The 20,000-nt window shown below is 39.6% G+C and overlaps 1 long non-coding RNA gene and 1 pseudogene across 2 annotated transcripts in view; one reads left to right on the forward strand and one right to left on the reverse strand.

Annotated features, from left to right (window-relative positions):
• Window positions 1-20,000, forward strand: part of LOC138025965 (uncharacterized) — a 469,560-nt gene that overhangs the window by 300,510 nt on the left and 149,050 nt on the right. The gene's annotated exons all lie outside the window — the stretch shown is intronic.
• Window positions 7,972-10,071, reverse strand: LOC138027457 (uncharacterized; annotated as a pseudogene).

Genomic DNA, 20,000 nt, shown 5'->3' on the forward strand with positions numbered 1-20,000 from the left:
TTATAGTGAATTTAAATTTCCCTTTGTAAGATAAACAAGTTTAAAGTGGTACTATGATCAAAAAATCATTTCCTTTTTTTCTTCTGATTTTGAAAGTGTGTTCGCTTAACACCTAACTGGCAAAATTTTGAGCTTTGAGTTTTATCCAAAGGCTGTTTATTTTGAGTGTAAGTTTTGGATTTCATGGTCCGCCATTACTTACGTTCAAAACTGGCCGATTGGACCTGAGAGGGTTGGATCTAGAGAAAATGACGTCATTTACTCACTAGCTTAAAATTTCAGCGTGTAAACGCAATTTATTATATATGCAAAACACTGTTTGAAAAGTCTGAAAGCCCGAAACTCCCGTGCTGCATATAAATTAGGTCGCATACACACGCATTGCATTCTTAAACTAGTGAGTGTTTGACGTCATTTTCTCCTCGACCCAGCTCTCTCAAGATTTTGAAGTTAGTAATGGTGGACAAATAAATAAGAAAATTCCAGCTAAAATAAACAGGTGTCTTTTTAAAATCAGAACTTAAAACTTGGGTGAGTTAGTGTTTAGTTAACATAGTTTTGAAATCCAAAGCAAAAACAAAATTTTTTTTTTGGTCGTAGTACCACTTTAAATAGTTTCCCCATGTTGTCCTTCGTGAAACAGTCTCATGGGCACTATATCACCGGGTTTGCTATATAATTTCATTAAAATGTTGTATATAGTTAACATTTATTACATAAACACCAATGAAACACCAGGTGAGCCTTCGCACGAAAACTTGATACCTTCACACGTGAAAAGAACACGTTATCTTCGCGTGTGAAAATATCACCGTTGCGCTATGGCTATATTAAATCGCGCCTTTCACACCAAAAAACTATTAAAGTGAAATGGTTTGGTATTTCATTAGTGTTTATATAATAAATAGAACATTACATGGCCGCTTGGAGATATGAAATTTCTCTTTGCGTGTTTCAACACTCAAAGAGAAATTTCGTATCTCCGCGCGGCCATGTAATATCCTCTATGTATTTCATGATCACGAAATTGTGATTTACATGTCTTGTTTTCGATATAATGGTCGATATGGCTAACAGAGTGTCAAGAAGAAGTTTCATGTTTTGTTTTCTTTGTAAACAAAAGAGCATGAATGTTGTGGTTCAATTTATCCTTGGAAAAAAAATTGTTCTCCGGTGTTTTTGGATATGGTAATAATAATTAATGTGGTCAATGTATGACGAATTTGAAACAAAGGAACATAAAATTTAAACCAAGGATAATAACAATGAACCACAACATGTATCATCAGTTATATTTAGTAAATAGATATATGTTCACAGTTGTAATAATTATCATAACAAGTTCCAGATTGAGATAGTTCTTTTCCCATTGTGCTGACAATGGCATAGTGCATTAAACATGTTTAAATACTGGTCAACTGTAGTGTGTTCATTTGGAGACTACTCATTGTAGGAATGTACAGTTTATTCTGAGAATGACAACAAAGTCTAACATTTAGTGACTGGAGCTGCTGTATTCATCAGAACTACTGAATACCTGAGGTTTTCGTGTTCTTCTTCTCGTCATATCACTGCTGTCACTTTCGGCTTCACTTGAGCTACATGTATCAGACCCTTTTGATTCCTGAGGGTGAACATAAGTCTCTCCGCTCAATTCAGATTCGCTGTCAGACTCTGACATTGCCAGTACCTCCCATATTATTTGCCAAGTCTCTGTGGCATGTACTTCACTGAAGAAAGCAAACTTGTCCTTTAGGTATAGTACACTGCGTACATCATGGATCTTGCTGACAATGCTGTCAACGAGCTTTCTAGAGTATCCAGTGGCTAAATCTAGCCCTGTTAGTAATTTTTCATGCGGCACATTCTGTGCTAAATTTGCCCGGTAATTCATTAGCCGACATAGTAAATGGGTCTTCCTTTGTCTTGACATTTTATTGCTGATTGCTGAGTCTGGTACTCTTTCTTCAGTGTCATTTAATGATCTGATGTGAGCTTCAACTGGTGATTGGTAGTCACGTAAAGAGCAGGAGTCTGGGCATTATACACTGTTCCAGGCTGCATGTACAAACACAACGGCACGATTTTGCACATACGTCACAACAGGAGTGTTTGGTATCATTACTCTAAGGACTTGAGCAGAAAGGTTTGAGAAGCAGTTTGCGCCGACATTCTTCATTATTCTTAAGATACTCTTTCATTCCCTTGCTTATATTTCTGCTCTGTGTGCAGCCTTTAAATCTTAATAACACAGCATGGCTCATAGTGTCCGATGATCGTCCAATTCTACCAGACTCTTGCAGATAATCATCAAGATCAGACGATGGCCCCAAATGAATTCCGTTATAAGCACCTTTCACATTAACTCCCATACCAAAAGCTATTGTACAGAAAACAACCCGAACACTACCATTTTCCTTGCAAATTCGGTTTCTATAATTTCTTTTACCAGTTTGTGAGTTTTCTTGTGATACATGGCAAATAAACGTGTCCGATCATCTATTGGTACTCGGTTATAAGACACACCAAAAAATTGAGAGTTATCAAAAGGATGTGATGAATTTGAGAACAATTATCCTTACACAATTGGCATGCAAACTCTTTTTGTTAACGTAAACAAAGTGAAAAAGGCACGCATTTAATGATACACGTAAAAACAAAAGCTAAAAGTTCACACCTGAAATGATAAACATACAACGCATACACGTTTATTTGAACCTTCCGACTTAATAAATAGTCAGAGTTCAGACTTCAGACTTCAAGCGAAAGCGAACAGCGCAAAAACTCCCGGGGAAAGTCATATTCAAAGTCATATTCAAACGTGTTCGACAGCTGAATATCAAATTTCAGTGCACAAGAAAGCCTGGATGAACGAAGAAGGTATGTTTTATTTCCACACTGTTTGTTCAGAGAAGAAACTTTTCATGCAAGCGACAAACACCATTCTTGGAATTCGAAACAAGGTTCGAACGATTGTGGCCATCTTGGATTTGCAGCTTTTTGTGATGTCAAAATTTTGGAGTTAAATTACAAGGGATCTCACCACTACAGATATAAAGTAATACGACGGAAATTTCGAAAAAGTAGGATTAACTACTACAGGAACGGGACGGCAACATTTAATCCATCGATACTAAAGCAGCAGTTAAGTGGCGACATTCACCCACTGCCTTGGCCTAAAAACTTGATATGTCCGTCATGTGCGAAGACGGTGAGACGAAATCATCACAGGCATATATGCAATGATTGTAAAGATTACTTCCATGTTAACTGCAGTGCTACTACCACTCGTAAAAACGTTAGAGGTACAAGTCAATCATGGATATGCAATTCTTGCACGCTGCGGTATCTTCCCTTTTATGATGAGATTGATGAAAGAAATGACAACTTCTTGGAGACTGAAATTGATCAGGAGTTTGACTTCGAAAATGAAAACGGCATGTGTCTTATAAATGAGAGAAAAAGAAATGCATCTGAGCTCCTTGTGATACATTTGAATGTTAACAGTATCCAGAATAAGTTTGATGAATTGAAAGTTCTCAACAGGCAACTCAAAGCGCATGTGATATTTCTATCGGAGACTAAGATTGATGGTTCATATCCATCCTCACAGTTTCATCTAGAGGGATATCATATGTACCGGAAGGACAGAGCAAAAGGTGGTGGAGGTCTGCTGGCTTATATTTCCACAGAACTATTACCACAGCGAGTGAAACTGCCAAGGCAATACAAGTTCATTGAGGTTTTAGCCGTAAAAGTTTCCATCAACAACAATGATGTGCTCTTTGTAGGAGTATATCGCCTCCCTAAAGCTGTGGGAATGAATTATTTTGACAAGCTGGAGGAAGAACTGAACTCGTTATTTTTGTGGGCAACAATGGATTGTAATACCATTGTATTGACAGGTGATCTCAATTTGGATCGACTAAAACCAGAACAAAGGGAAGGTAGACTCCTGCGAAACCTGGAGGAGGTCTATGAGCTTGAATGCCTAATTACTGAACCTACACGAGTAACGAACACATCATCTACTCTACTGGATGTTATACTCACCAACAAGTCACAACTGTTTAAGAGAAGTGGAATTTTAAATCCAGAAATTAGTGATCATTATTTGACGTTTGCACTAATGGAGAGTAAAATTTCAAAACATCGCAAGAAAGTGATCACTTTTAGGAGCACGAAATCCCTTGATGTTGAAATGTTTAATGAAGAACTTACAAATGCCCCTTGGTGGGTGATGAACATATTTGACACAATGGAAGATAAGTGGAATTATTGGAAAGCACTTTTCAATTCCATTTTAGAGACCCATACACCCATGAGAAAAATGAGGGTCAGGCAAGTTGACGTACCCTACATGACAATGGAATGGAAACAAGCCATTAGGAAAAAAAGGAAATACGCCAAAAAGTATGCTAGAAATAAAACTAATGAAAATTGGGAGCTAAGGAAGAAATGGAGGAATGAAGCAACAAAATGCCGAAGGAGAGCCATTAAAAAGTTTTGGAAGGAGAAGGCAGATCATCTTAATTCTAAGCCTTATGATTTTTATAATATTTTTAGACCCTTTCTAAGTGACAAGCGTCAAAAAGGATCTGATATCAACATTAGGAAAGTGGATGGAAAAGTTGAAAAGGATCCGAGAAATGTATCAAACATAATGGTCAACTATTTTGCAACCATGGTGGATGCTATAGGAGGTGTAGGAGCAAGCATGTTGAATGAGAATGATTTGTCTGAACACTCAAGTATAGGAAGCATTAAAACTGGTATACATGAACAGGAAGGACCAATATTTCATTTTAGAAAGATAAAGAGTGCTCAAATAAAATCTGCATTGGAAAAATTGAACACTAGAAAAGCCTGTGGATGGGATTCTATTACACCTAAAATGTTGAAGCTTGCTTCTACAGGGATTGCAGATTCATTAACAATGCTATTCAATACAAGCATCGATTCAGGTATATGGCCAGATGCTTGGAAAAAAGGTGAATGGTGTCCTGTATTTAAAAATGAAGATCCACTAAATGAAATGAACTACCGACCTGTGACACTCTTAAGCACAGTGGATAAAGTGTATGAACAATTATTGAGTGGGCAAGTTTATCAGCACTTTGACAATATCCTCGACTCTAGTATTTCAGCATATAGAAAAATGCACAGCTGCGAAACAACCATTATCAGACTGACAGAAGAATGGAAATCAGCTATGGACAATAAACAAGTTGTTGGCATACTCTCCACCGATATGAGTAAAGCTTTCGACTCATTGCAACCGTCCTTATTGATCAACAAGCTCAAAGCATATGGGTTCTCAGAGCAAGCACTTTGTCTCATGCGTTCGTATTTCACAAATAGACAAAACCGGGTAAAACTAAATTCAGTGGTAAGTGAGTGGAAGGATATGAGAAGAGGATGTCCTCAGGGCTCATCCTTTGGTCCTCTGCTATGGAATATATTTCAAAATGACTTGACATATCAAATAACGGATGCAAACATCTCAATGTACGCCGACGACCACCAGATTTATGTTATTGCTGAATCAATATCCCAAGTAGAGTAGACTCTTAGAAACGAGGGTGTAGTTATATCAAGATGGTATAATGAGAATTATCTTAAAGCCAATCATAAAAAGTATGGTGCAATGATTTTGTGTAACAGGGATACGGAAGCTGCAGCAATTAATATCAGAATTGATGGTGAGAATGTCGAATCTAAACTTTCCCTTAAGCTTCTTGGAGTGACACTTGACAGTAGACTGAACTATAGCTCACACATAAGTGATATTTGTAAGAAAGCAGGAAGCAAAGTCGGTGTTCTTAATCGACTCAAAAAACTGGTTCCTACTCATGCCTTGCTTCAGTTGTACAAGGCTGGGGTGTTACCGAATTTAACCTACTGCCACATGGTCTGGCATTTTTGCAGAGCATCAGACACTAAGAAGCTAGAGAGGGTACAGGAACGAGCTTTGCGAGCTGTATTCAGTAATAAAACAGCAACGTACGAGCAGCTCCTCGAATGGGCAAAACTACCGAGTTAAGAAAATCGAAGACTACAAGACATTTTAATTTTAATGTATAAAGTGAAACATAATTTGGTACCCAAGACTATAATTGACATTTTCCCTATCTCAAATAGTAAATACAATTTACGTAACAAGGATTTTTCTATCCCTAGGGTAAACACTACAAAATACGGCAAACATAGTATCCGATATTTAGGACCGTATTTATGGAGTAAAATAAATATTAACTTACGTCAAAAAACGAGCCTTGAAGCATTTAAACACGCAATCCGAGGTATGGACATAAAAGGATTATTGGACGGGAGCTGTAATTGTCAAGTGTGCCAGTCCTGACGATAACTTCTGATTTTAGTCCCTTTTTAAATTATTTATATGTTTTTTAAATTATTTATATGTTTAACTAAATTAGTAATGTTAGTAGCATTGTAAATAATTAACTATTTTTACAGTTAATCGTTAACTGTATTTAAATTTGTAAATCTTTACATGTATCTATCAATTTTATCTTTTAATCTTAATTTTATTGATCAATTTTAATTAAGTGTCCCCAATTAGCTCTTAGCTAAGAGCTAAATAGTTATAGACACTTGAATAAAGTTTATGTATGTATGTATGTATGTATTGTTGTCACGGGTATGACGTTACTGAGCATGTGCTTTTAAGGACGTATGCAAATTTCCGTTTGTTTGCTTTTCTCTTGAAGTCGTTTAGTGTTCTAAAGGTCTCCAAAAGCACTATTCTTTTTTAATAGACAACTAGTGTCCTGTTCTCGTGTTGTTTAATCTGGAAGTTCTTCTCAAATTGTGATCTTAAGATTTTGTGCGCGAAGATACTTGGCTATAAGACGCACCCCAATTTTAGCACTAACTAGCCACCCAAAGACAGATTTTTCTTGAAAAAACAGTGCGCCTTATAACCGAATAACTACGGTATTATTCGAAAAACTGAGCAAACGACTATGAGAAAGTCTAGAAATCACTATACTAAAATAATGATTGTAACCCTGGTTTTTGAGGAAATAGGGATTTGCTACAAGATCTAAATTATATAATATATTAATTCTGATTAATTATAAGCTTATTGGACTTCTGGTTAAGAGATTATGGTAACAGATATCTTTAAAAAATAAACGTCGCATCTTAGAACGAGCCATAACACAATAGATGCTTTTGTTATTTTAATTGATGTGGAAATTTTCAGGTGACCTTGTATTCTGTAGTCTTGCAAATGTATATCGCAAACCAATCGCTCACCATTTTGCAATGCAGTGACTTTCATCAATAAAAACAGCGTTTAGGTTTCTCCTGAGTTTTCCAAGAAAAATGCTTCGGTGGCTATTTAAGAGAACTTCGGGGCTTCCAAATACCAGCGAGTATTTTCCTTCCGAAATTTCTTTTACTTGTTCCCTAGTGCAGTCTGCTCCAACTGAAGCAGCCGATATCCCTCGGGCAACTAAAGAGGTAACTTGGTCCTTCATAAGGGTGACCAGTGGCACAACAACTAAGCAGACAGAACACACTTCCAGTCTTTTGCCGTGCTCTAGATAGTCGAAAACATAGGGAGCAACTTCAAAAGTCAAGCTTTTCCCTGATCCTGTTGGCGCCGAAAGAAATACGTCTTTTCCACTGCAGTAACCCTCGATTACTTTCCTTCGATGTTCACGAACATCTTTGTATTGTGCTTTTCCCAACCCATAAGCGATTGCGTCCTTGACTGAACGCATCGTACAACCCTAACCCTAAAAAAGGCTTAACAGAACCGTACCCAATTAGTGCTATCGTGAACGCCAACCCCAATAGAGAGCAATGCTTGTCACTGTTTTCAAACATCGGGCATCAATTGTGATCCTATTGAATTTACATGGTACGTCATTGACGTTGATTAACTAAGTAATCAAACTGGTTAAGCGCCTAACGTGGAAAATATTCGAAAGGGCGAGGGACACTTGACAGTCATAACTTAACTTACATGCATGGGGACTTAAAAATCTTCTCAAACACGTTAGACACCTGGAGATGATGAAAACATTTCCAGTTAAAATTACTGAAGGAAATTATTCGACTGAAGGTAATAAACCATTGGCTGGGTAATGTCTCTGTGAATTGGTTCAGCAAAACCACTGTCAAACTCATTACATGTTACTGGTGCTGTGGTTGGATACGGGTCGGGTTTTGACTTCACATAGACTTTGCTTGTCGCTCTGGCCCTAGGAACACGGAATTGCACTATTCTTCCAAACCCATCCGCCTGCAAGGATTCTGTGGCCGCTTATACTCTGCCTCAGCGATTGTTTGAGAGGTTCTCTTTCCATGCTTAAAGGCTCTGTACGTTACGGCTGGTCCAGGTGACAAAAGGATGCTCTCCTTAACTGAATCGCTCGTTGTTTGTTCGATTGTTTTATCGCAAACAGAATTGGTGATTTCTTTAAGGAACTAGAGGAGAATGAGAGGGAATCACACAAGAATTAAAGCATGTAAGAAACGGGTTGGACAGCGAAGTCGAGATTCAAGTAGTGTTTTAAAACAAATTCGCTAGGGTTAAAGGAATTAATTATCATCTAGTTAGGGAGTCAAATATAATAAATTCAGTTCGAAACACAATGCAGCGGAGTAAAAGTTACAAACTTTGCTATATAAAATGTATAGGTTCACTGTAAACAACGACGCAGTAAACATGCACTCGATAGAAAACGCATTTAAGAAAAGGTAGGTAAAATGTGACTTATTAGTGTAATCTGTTGCCTTTAAAATAAACGTCTGTTGTTTTACCTCACTTAAGATCCCCTTTTGACCCTCAAGATGGTGAAGAAAGGCTGTGGCGTTCTCCAGCGTCGACTTGCTTATTTTGGTTGGAGGTTCAGTGGAAGGGACGCCAGCGAGCAGTTCGGCCATTACGTGATTAAAGACATGTAAGCCTGCAGCTAGGTGGGGGACAAGTTCTGGTGTCTTGGATTTTGGAGGCACTTTGCCCTCTTGACTTGCTTCATTTACCTCTGCGACAAACTGGTCAATAGTTTCTCGTAAAAGGGAGATTGCATCATCTTCAAAAGTGTATACTGTATTGTTGGCAATATTCTTAATAGCCTGGAAGACTTCCTCAAAATCGCTGATGACTTTGGTTGATAGGTCGTCTTTAGCAGCCTCCATTTCTGAAAGGGTAGGCCTGAAAGCTAGAGGAGTGGCAAATAAAATTCTGTCGATTAAACCGTGGCCATGGTCCATCTTCGAGATGAGTTTGGCGGCGTTTAACAATTGCGTTGAGCCAAGGATGCTAAAAGCGGTGTTAGATGGTATGACTCTCCTGTCTTCCGTTGAGTAGTGATACGAACAGCGCTCACTAGAGAACAGTTTGCAAAGTAGTTGGACGTCTCCAGTGGCGTTTTCCTCGTCGGACTTCATCAATTTGTTGAGTACGTCAAACACCTCCGGAAATAAGAGAATGGCTTTCTTGTTCTGGGCCAGATGCTTGACCAAACCTGACGAGGTTGTTTTGCTTAGTACAGTTAAAGCTAGGTCTGAGGCTTCAAGGGGATCTTGGGCTATGTGTTAAAATCATGGTCCCTGGTGTTCATGCCCCTGTTAACAATGTTGCTGCCACTCCAGAGAAAGCTGTAGCGGAGAGTATTATTTCAGATCCTGTCCTTTGTATCAGAACCATTGCGTCGTCTTAAAGCTAAAGATGCTGAGTGGTGCTGGCTCCCAGTTCATGATGCAGCTGTCCAGAAAATAAAGAGTCCTGTTTGTGATGCTGCGGTGCTCAAGTTTTATGATGTCAGACAAGCCGTTACAGTTGAATGTGATGCATCGCTATCTGGACTTGGTGCTACCCTACTCCAGGAAGGTCAGCTAGTTGCTTTTGCCTCAAGGGCACTTACCCCTGCCGAAGGCCCCTATGCTCAAATCGAAAATGAACTTCTCGCAGTAGCTTTTGCATGTGAGAGGTTTGATACCTACCTCTATGGTCGAGACACTGTTCATGTCAAAACAAATCACCAGCCTTTGGAAGCCATCTGCAAGAAACACCTCGCTTCTGCCCCCAAGCATCTCCAGCAGATGCTGTTACACCTTCAGCGATACAATATTGATGTGAAGTACCAGAAGGGAGAGAATATGGTTATGTCTGACCCTCTTTCCAGAGCCAATGTTTGACGAACCTTGCTCGCAGGCAGAGTATTGCAATGAGGTTGAGGAAATAGTTCTGGTTGATGATCTAGCGATCTCCCATGCACGCCTTATTGACTCGCGAGGCAGATCGAGGGCACCTGTGATACTATAGTGACGCTGTCGGAGCTTGTATGCAGAAAAGACAAGCTTGACCAGGCAGTGAAAACAGCCAACAACCATCTAAAGAAGTTCTGCCATCAAAATGGATTGAAATTAATCCATCATGAGAACATATCTCATAGTGGATTCAACAAAGGTGGACTGCATTTAAATTTTAAAGGTGATGAGCAGTTTTATAATCATTTTAAATCGCACCTAGAATGAGATAATGTGCTGTCTGTCAATGCCGTGCAGGATCGATTAAGCAATAAAAGGGCTGAAAAATCTGTCTCAATATTGCCTCCTTTGCGCGGTTTTAGAATGGCATCACTCAATATTAATCAATTAACTACAACTTCATATATAGACGAATTAAGAATCCTATTAGCAAACAATGATATCGATATTGTTTCCATAAATGAAACGAAACTGAACGAGAGTATTCGAAATCATGAAGTTCATATTCCAGGATACGAAATAATTCGCCACGATAGACTTACAACATGCGGCGGAACTTCCGAAGAGTATGCTCCTAAGTAAAAAATTCAATCAACTTTACAGTACGAAATGACCTACATATGGATGCATTAGAAAATCTTTGCTTGGAAATCCATAAGCCAAATTAAAATCTTTTGTAATTGGTACTTGGTACAGACCACCTGACTCTCCCATTGGCATTTTTTCACCATTTGAATCCCTAATTGGGAAATTGGATAGTGAAAATTTAGAATTTTTTGTACTGGGAGACATGGACTGTGACATGATCACTACTCGATATGATAATGACACATCCAAATTAAGGAGTATTGCTGACGTCTACGGACTTGAGCAGCTCATCTCTGACCCACCTCATCAACTCTAATTGATTTAATTTATACCAACTGCTCGGATAAGATTGCTTGTTTGGGAGTTTGTCATATCGGGATAAGTGATAATAGCATGGTGTATGTGTATAGAAAACTTGCCCTGAACGGGATGTCTAATGGACATAACTCTATTACACATAGAAATTTCCGAAATTGCGATCCCCAAAATTTTCGTTATAATACTCTATCTCGATGTTGGGATAATGTATACGAGCCTTCCAACCCAAATGTGATGTGGCAGCAATGGAAAAGTACATTTCTGGCTATGGCTGACAAACATGCCCCACTGAAAATGATGCGCGTTTGTTCACAGAGTTCTTCATGGATTACCTCTGAATTGAAAGACTTTATGCATAATAGAGACATATTAAAATTCAAAGCTAGCAAGACAAATGATCCTAACGATTGGGCATTACTTAAGAAAGAAAGAAATATAGTCAATAAGCAAATACGCTCAGCTAAGCAAGTTTATTATCCAACTAGTTTTGATTAGCACACTAGCGACTCCCGAAAGACATGGCAGACTATAAACGAGCTAACTTCTCAAAAATCTGGGAAAACGTTAGTGGCCTCACTAAAAGTGAATGGATCAACGATAACTAATCCGTTGGAGCTATCAAATGAATTCAATAACCACTTTGCTAACAGTGGTAATTGCTAACTTTGCTAATTCAATCAGCGGGCGCCCATTATGGCAGCCACGTTTATTTCAGCTCCGTTATATTTTATGTGTTTTTTGCTTTTTTTTGGCTTTTTCGTTATCGAGAACTACTCCTCCTACATTGTTGATGGTAGATGGATGCGACATGGGATTTTTGAAAGTCAGTACTGGGTTTCTGGACGGATGCGGTGAGATTTATTTGGACCATGCTGTTCGTTTGTGTGCTGGGAAGCAAAGACTAACAAGGAATTTTCATCGAACTGGTAGAGCGTTGACCAAAATGACTAAGCGGGGTTTAACATCGTTGGCTGTTCCGGGTCACGACCCTCCTATTGACATCACCATTTTTGTCGACGTTTCCGTTAATCCAGGGCCGGTCTCTCAAACACAAGTTCGAACTTATTATTTGCCTCCGCCGCCTGCACAACAGCCATTACATTCGCAGGTAACTCGTTCCTGCATTAATTACTCGAGGAGTCAACTTTTGAACATCAGGGTCTCAAGACAATATTTGTTATCGACCAGAGTTTATGGAGAGCTTAAAGCCTGTGGTATTTTAAAATACAGAGGAAGACGCGCCGGGCGTCTGAGAAAAAATAAGAAAACTCAAAATCGCCGTCGATTTATTATTTATATTCCTACTGACTATTTTGTAAGCGAATATAATAATTTGGTAAACGAATCTCACTGGAATACTGGTTCATTATGCGTGAACGAGAGTCAACGCAATCATCTGGACTATTGTTATACGCGTCCGATGGGTGTTAATGTCAACAATCTCATTTACGTCGACCGATTTCATTCACGATTTACTAATCAACCATTGAAAGGAGTAGAGTTTTGTCTCCATGTTAATCCGGCTAATTTGATTCAAATTAACACCTCTCCTCCGAACTCTCTCGATGCACGTCACCTTAAAGTTTGTGTATGGAACGCTCAATCATTAAGGAATAAAACGGCGAGTCTTGTCGATTATATACATGACAATAAATTGGACATCTTGGCAATTAGTGAGACGTGGTTTTCGGATAAAGATGCCGCGGTGAAAGCTGAATGTACTCCCGATGGTTACAAGTTGTATGATGTACATAGATCCGGCCGTAATGGTGGAGGTACAGCTTTGATCACTCGTTCAAATATAATTGTCAAGCAGGTTGTTGCTCCTACGTGGTGCTCTTTTGAACTTTCGGAATGGATTTTAATTGATGGATCTTTTCGCTTACGGCTTGCTGTCGTCTATAGACCTCCTTACTCTACAAAGCATCCTGTAACAATCTCTTCCTTTGTTTCCGAATTCTCCCAGTATCTTGAATCATTTGTTTTATGCACGGAGCCCATATTGTTATGTGGTGACTTCAACATCCATGTTGATGCTGTGGATAAACCCGATGCAGAATCATTTGTGGACCTACTTGATTCTTTTGGACTAGCTCAACATGTCCACTTTGCAACTCATGTTGAAGGACATATACTGGATTTAGTCATAACCAGGAAAATGGACAGTATCATTCAAGACACACCAATTTTAGGCTCCTTTCTATCCGACCATGCGACTGTATTGTTTAACTTAAAAGGTTTTAAGTCAGAATCCTCTGCCAAGGAAACGTGGTTTCGGAAAATCAAATCGATTAATCTTCCCAAGTTTAAGAACGATCTTCGTAATTCAGAATTGTTACTAAACACTCCTAAACGTCTTGCTGATCTCGTTGGTTGTTTTGGCACTACTCTAAAATCCATCATTGACAGACATGCTCCTTGGCGGAAGAAAACCATGATTCAAAGAGCTCAAGCCCCATGGTTGTCCGATGAGATCAGATCTGTGAAACGTCTCCGGAGGATAGCTGAGCGCAACTGGAGGTCTACAAAGTCTGAATCCGACCGGAGATCTTTCAAACTTCTTCGGAATAAAGCTGTCTTTCTTATGAACAAGTCTCGTTGTGAATTCTATACAGATTTCATCAGCAACATCTCTGATAATCAACGTAAGCTTTTTGCTGCTACAAAGAAACTGTTAAATCAGTCAGCAGAATCGCCCTTTTTACAGCACGGCGACAAGTTAACTTTGGCTAACGACATGGGTTCGTTCTTCGTCAAGAAAATATCCGATCTTCGCGTTAGCCTTGATGCAATTCCGAACTCATGCAGTACTATCAGCCGCCATTCTTCTCAGTGTTCTTCTTCCTTTACTGCTTTTCACCGTGTAGACATGGACTATTTAAGGAAACTTGTGCTTAGAACGCCGACAAAATCCTGTTTACTCGATCCTGTTCCTACGAAAATCATGAAAGATTGCCTTGATGAGTTACTTCCGATATTAACAACCATGATAAACCTGTCGCTTGAATCTGGATTTTTCCCTGTTATTTGGAAAGATTCGGTTGTCACACCACTGTTAAAGAAACAAGGCCTTGACTTTGTTTTTAAAAATTTTCGACCTATCAGCAATCTTTCCTTTGTTTCAAAATTGGCTGAAAGAGTGGCAGCTGATCAGATCCAGTCTTACTTAAATGAGAATGATCTTTTTCCTACATTGCAATCTGCCTATCGACAGCATCACAGTACAGAAACCGCCCTACTTAAAGTCAAGAATGACATTTTGATGAGCATGGAAGATAAGCATGTCACATTGCTTGTGCTTCTCGATTTAAGCGCCGCTTTTGATACTGTGGATCATCGGATTCTCTTAGATCGCCTCCAATTTGATTTTGGAATTTCAGGTTCTGCACTTAATTGGTTTGAATCGTACCTCTCTAATAGAACCCAGCGTATCTCTATCGATGGTGTTCTATCGAATACTTTTAATCTTAAATTTGGAGTTCCACAAGGTAGCTGTCTCGGGCCATTATTATTTTCTCTCTATGCTAGCAAGCTTTTTAAGATCGTTGAGTCACATCTTCCTAATCTCCATTGTTATGCAGATGACACACAACTGTATATCGCGTTTAGACCAGGAAATGATTTGGAGGAAACTGCTGCCTTAACTGCCATGGAATCATGTATTGCTGATATCAGTCAGTGGATGCACAAGGATAAGTTAAAACTGAATTCAGATAAGACAGAATGTCTTCTAATTGGAACGCGACAACAACTTCAGAAAGTTAGCAACATCAGTATGTTATTGGTTGACGACTCCCAAATTGCTCCATCATGAGAAGTTCGAAACTTAGGAACCTGGTTTGACTCGAAAATGAGTATGCTAAGTCATATTAACAAAACTTGCTCATCTGCTTTTTATTATCTTTATAACATACGTAGAATTAGGAAATATTTAAGTCGTCCAACTACCGAATCATTAGTTCATGCTTTTATAACCAGTAGAGTAGATTATTGTAATAGCCTATTATATGGCCTCCCGAATTCACATATCATGAAACTCCAACGTATACAGAATGCCGCAGCTCGGCTGGTCATAGGAGCACCAAGATTCTGTCATGTTACACCATTGCTTTTTAACCTTCATTGGCTCCCGATTAGTTACCGCATAAAGTTTAAGATTTTGCTTTTGACATTTAAGTGTTTATACGGTCTAGCTCCTAATTACCTGATTGATTTAATTTGCATCAAAAAGCAATCCAGATACTCCCTTAGGTCAAACGACTCTTTATTACTTGAGTTACCTAGCATTAAGACCCGTCCAACCCTTGGCGATCGTGCATTCCAGTCAGCTGCACCTTATCTTTGGAATGCATTACCTTCAACAATTCGCAACATAAAGACATTGGACACTTTTAAGACTGCTGTTAAAACTCATTTTTTTAATTTAGCTTTTAAATAGGTTTTTCTACTCATGTCTCATTTTTAATTTAGCTTTTAAATAGGTATATGGTTGTAGTTTTTAATAGTTTCTTATGTTTTTAGTTCACGTGACGGTTTGACATAATTTTATTTTAAAATATTGTGAAGCGCGACTGAATATATTCATATAGAGGTCTGCGCTGTATAAATGTAATTATTATTAACAGTGGTCCAAAACTTGCCAGTGAGATAAATTGTGATAGTGGTAGCTATCAAAGATATCTTACCGTTACAGATAAACGGTTTAAGCTCCAACCCACCAATCCAAATAAAGTATTTTCACTTTTAAATAGACTAGACAAGTCAAAGGCAACGGGCCTTGACAAAAATATCTGCTAGGTTTGTCAGGGAATGTGCTGACCTTATTTGTGTGCTAATATGTGATATTTTCAATCAATCCATTAGCCAAGGGACGTTCCCAGATGACTGAAAATATGCAAGGGTTGCCCCTCTTTATAAACAGGGTGACTGCCGTGATGTTTACAATTACCGACCAATATCGGTGATTCCAGTAGTGGCGAAGGTGTTTGAAAGGATAGTTTATGAACAGTTATATGCCTATTTGGAAGAGCACCCACAAGGGACCATCCTCGGTCCATTATTGTTCTTATTGTATATCAACGATCTTCCAAATTGCTTATCAAATTGTAAACTGAGAATGTACACTGACGACATGCACCTTACATATGCGGGTAGCAATCCTGAGAATGTTCAGTTTTGTCTAAATGAAGACGTAGCAAACGTTTTCAATTGGCTACAAGCGAACAAACTCACATTGAACATGACCAAAACCGAATTCATGCTCATAGGGTCGAGGCAGAGACTGAATACTCTCACAGCTTCACCAACAATTAGAATGAACAATACTCAAGTGAACCAGGTTACAGCTACAAAATCGCTTGGTGTAATAATAGACGATAAACTCGATTGGCATATTCACATCGAAAAATTAACTAAGAAGATCGCTTCTGGTATCGGGGCCCTAAAGCAAATTAGGCACCTGATCCCAGCATCAACCTTACATCTCATTTACCAAGCTTTAGTAAAACCTCACTTTGATTACTGTGACATTGTTTGGGGCAACTGTGGGAAAACGCTACAAAAAAAAACTGCAGAAATTGCAGAATAGAGCAGCCCGTATGTTGACATTCTCTAACTATGATGCTGATGCAACTGAGCTACTCGAGTTTTTAGGGTGGAAAAATCTTGCACGCCAGCAGGAAATTCATAAAGCCACCATGATGTTTAGATGTCTGCACGGGCTAGCTCCAGAGTATCTGTATTCAAAGTTTACGTGGCGTGACTCTGCTTATAACCTCAGGGACTCTGAAAATAAGCTCAATGTTCCATTACGGCACACTAATTGTTACCGAAAAAGCTTTAGCTACAATGGTGCCACATTATGGAACAGCCTACCATGCAATATAAGGAACACAGAGTCTCTGGGGGTATTTAAACATAAGATTAATGACACGTCTAACGCACGGCATTCACGGAAAACAGCTTTTAGTGTTATAGTATACAGTTTGAATTTTATATCTTTTAGCGTATGTGATGTGTATTTTTATGGGCTGATGAATTGATCGTGTTTAAATAAAGATTATCCTGTCTTGGAAGGCTGGCCAAGTGCTCAAGCCGAAGTACCCCAAGAAATCAGGCCTTAGTTCTCTTTTAAAGAAGAAAACACTGTTCAAAATGGTTTGCTGTTCAAGAGTGACCGTATCATTGTACCGGCTAGTTAAAGAAAGGAGATGATGGAAAAAGTTCACTCGTCTCACCTGGGTATTGAAGGTTGTAGCCGCCGTGCAAGAGAAGTTTTCTATTGGCCAAGGATGAATGCTGAATTGAAAGATTTAATCCTCAAGTGTGATGTCTGTAATTCCTACAAGCCAGAGCAGCCTCGAGAGCCACTGATGCCACACGAAATTCCATCAAGGCCCTGGCAGAAGGTTGGAACAGACCTGTTGCAGTTTGATGGGCGACAGTACCTGACAACCATTGATTATTATTCATTGTTTTTGAAGTTGACAAGTTGGAGACTACAGATTCCAGAACTGTCATCAACAACTTGAAGTTTAGCCGTCATGGAATACCGGAGATTGTCATTTCTGTAAATGGCTCACAGTACAATTCTGCGGATTTTGGAAAGTTTGCAAAAGACTGGCATTTCCAACACATTACCTCCTCGCCTCATAACCCAGAAGGCAACGGAAAGGTTGAGAGTGCTGTTAAAATCTGTGAAAATATCACAAAGAAGGCAGCTCTTGGAAACTTTGACCGATATCCCTTTTAGACTACCGCAATTCTTCTTCTTCTTCTTCATCTTCTTTAGCAGTCAGTTGATATCGACGATGACACGGAGGAGTTAATGTCTTTGTCGCAGGTGCGAGGTCAGTCCGATCACTGCCTCAAAAGTCCTGCCGCAAATGTCACAGGTGTAGGCCGCTTCAGCATGTGTAGGTGTTTTCTCCAGCCTGCGCATTGTCTTGCCCGCCCACAACTGTACATTTCTTCTTCTGATGGCATCGGCAGCGCCAGCCACCACCTTCCGCCAGGTCACTTGATCTTCGGCCTTTTCCCTCCAATTTTCTAACTCATTAATGTTCTTCAGATGCCTCTTGAACGCGTCTTTGTAGCATAGTCGCGGTGCCCCAACTTTTCTTGGGCCTTCTTTTAGTTCTCCATAGAAGATGGCCTTTGGTAGTCTACTGTTCTCCATGTGTGTAACATGTCCCGTCCATCTTGGTTGACACATGGTGATCATTTCTTCAACACTGGGCATTCCTGCCCTTTTCAGTACTTGAAAATTAGATACATGGTCTTTCCACGAGATGTCCATTAGTTGGCGGAGATGTCTCTGTTGTACCATATCCAGTCTCTTTATGTGACGTCTGTAGAGAGTCCAAGTTTCTGAGCTGTACAGAAGTGTTGGAATTACAATTGCTCTGTAAACTTTCATCTTGGTTTTCAGATGGATTCCTCTCTGGTCCCACAGACGGCTTCTCAGTTTTCCGAAGGCCGACGCTGCCGATTGGATTCTTCTTGATATTTCTGCATCTATAGTTCCGTTGTTGGAGATGGTACTGCCCTGGTAGGTGAACTACCGCAATACACCTACTGAAATTGGTTCCTCTCCAGCTCAAAGACTGTACAGTAGAAGAACATGCAACCTGCTACTGCTAACATTAAGACTGCTTGAACCAGCAGGACAAGACAAAAGCAGGCCTACTACTATAACTTTAAAGGACAAGCATTGCCTGAACCACAGCCTAGTCAGACTTTTAGAATGAAAAAGCCGAATGAGAACACCTGATCTGAAGCAGTTTGTAAGACGATGATCGGACCACGCTCCTATGCTGTTGTATCTGGTAACCGTACCTATCGAAGAAATCGTAGGCAGCTACGTTTGGCTCCACCTGCAGCAAAGCTGTTGGCTTGTTCTGAGCAGCCAAGTGATACCAGCAAGGAACAGCAACCCATCCAGTATGCCACACCCCAAGGATATTCTGGAGAGGCAACTCCTGGTCCAGCTAATCCCAAGACAACTCCTGTCCCTTTGGCATCTAGTCCTACCGTAGCCAGGAGTGGCCGTACAGTTAGACTCCCAGTCCGTTTTCAAGATTACACGTCTTAGGTACTTTGCGAACATTGTTGTTAGAGACATTTTGCTTTTGATTTCTTTAAGTACTTCTCGATAGGTTCTTTTATGATGTCACAGTTATACACGTCCCTTGTGGGCAGGTTTTTCATGGACTATTAAAACCTGTTGTTGTTCTGATTAACCTGAGCCGTTTGCTGTGTTCCTGCAATCATAACAGGGCTGGCCAAAGTAACATGCAGGCGCACACGTAAAGGTTTTTCATCAGATATAATCCTGACCGACACAGGTCCTCAGCATTGTGCCGTGGATTAGATTACATTCAATATGCGGATGGGACATACAAGGTTATTTTGAATCGAGATGACCAAGCAGGATTTCGTTTGGACAGTCTTGCCACACATGGCAAATATGCAACCCTTTGCATTCAGGGAACTGTTTCACTTCCCACTAAGACAGATTTCGTAACAAAATGTGACCTTGTTCCTTATGGTAACTCGTTTTTCACGGGTAGTCGTTCAAAGCTCTACGTAAGCCGTGAGAACGACCTGACATGTCGTTTACACGACTCAACTTCCCGTGCAAAAATAAAAGTCGGTCGTTCAAACACTCAAGGTATCCGTTTAGAAATACTCGCCACCCGTGAGCACGGCTCGTATATCCGTGCAAAAAATCGGCAGTAAGTTGTACCAACGATACTTTTGAGCCGTTCGAATAACTCGAGCTTTCATATATCCATGCAAAACATTGACAGAAGTACGAACGAAAATCTTGAGCCGTTCAAATAACT

This window comes from Montipora capricornis, chromosome 12 (genome assembly GCF_036669925.1).
Source record: "Montipora capricornis isolate CH-2021 chromosome 12, ASM3666992v2, whole genome shotgun sequence".
Lineage (NCBI taxonomy): Eukaryota > Metazoa > Cnidaria > Anthozoa > Scleractinia > Acroporidae > Montipora > Montipora capricornis.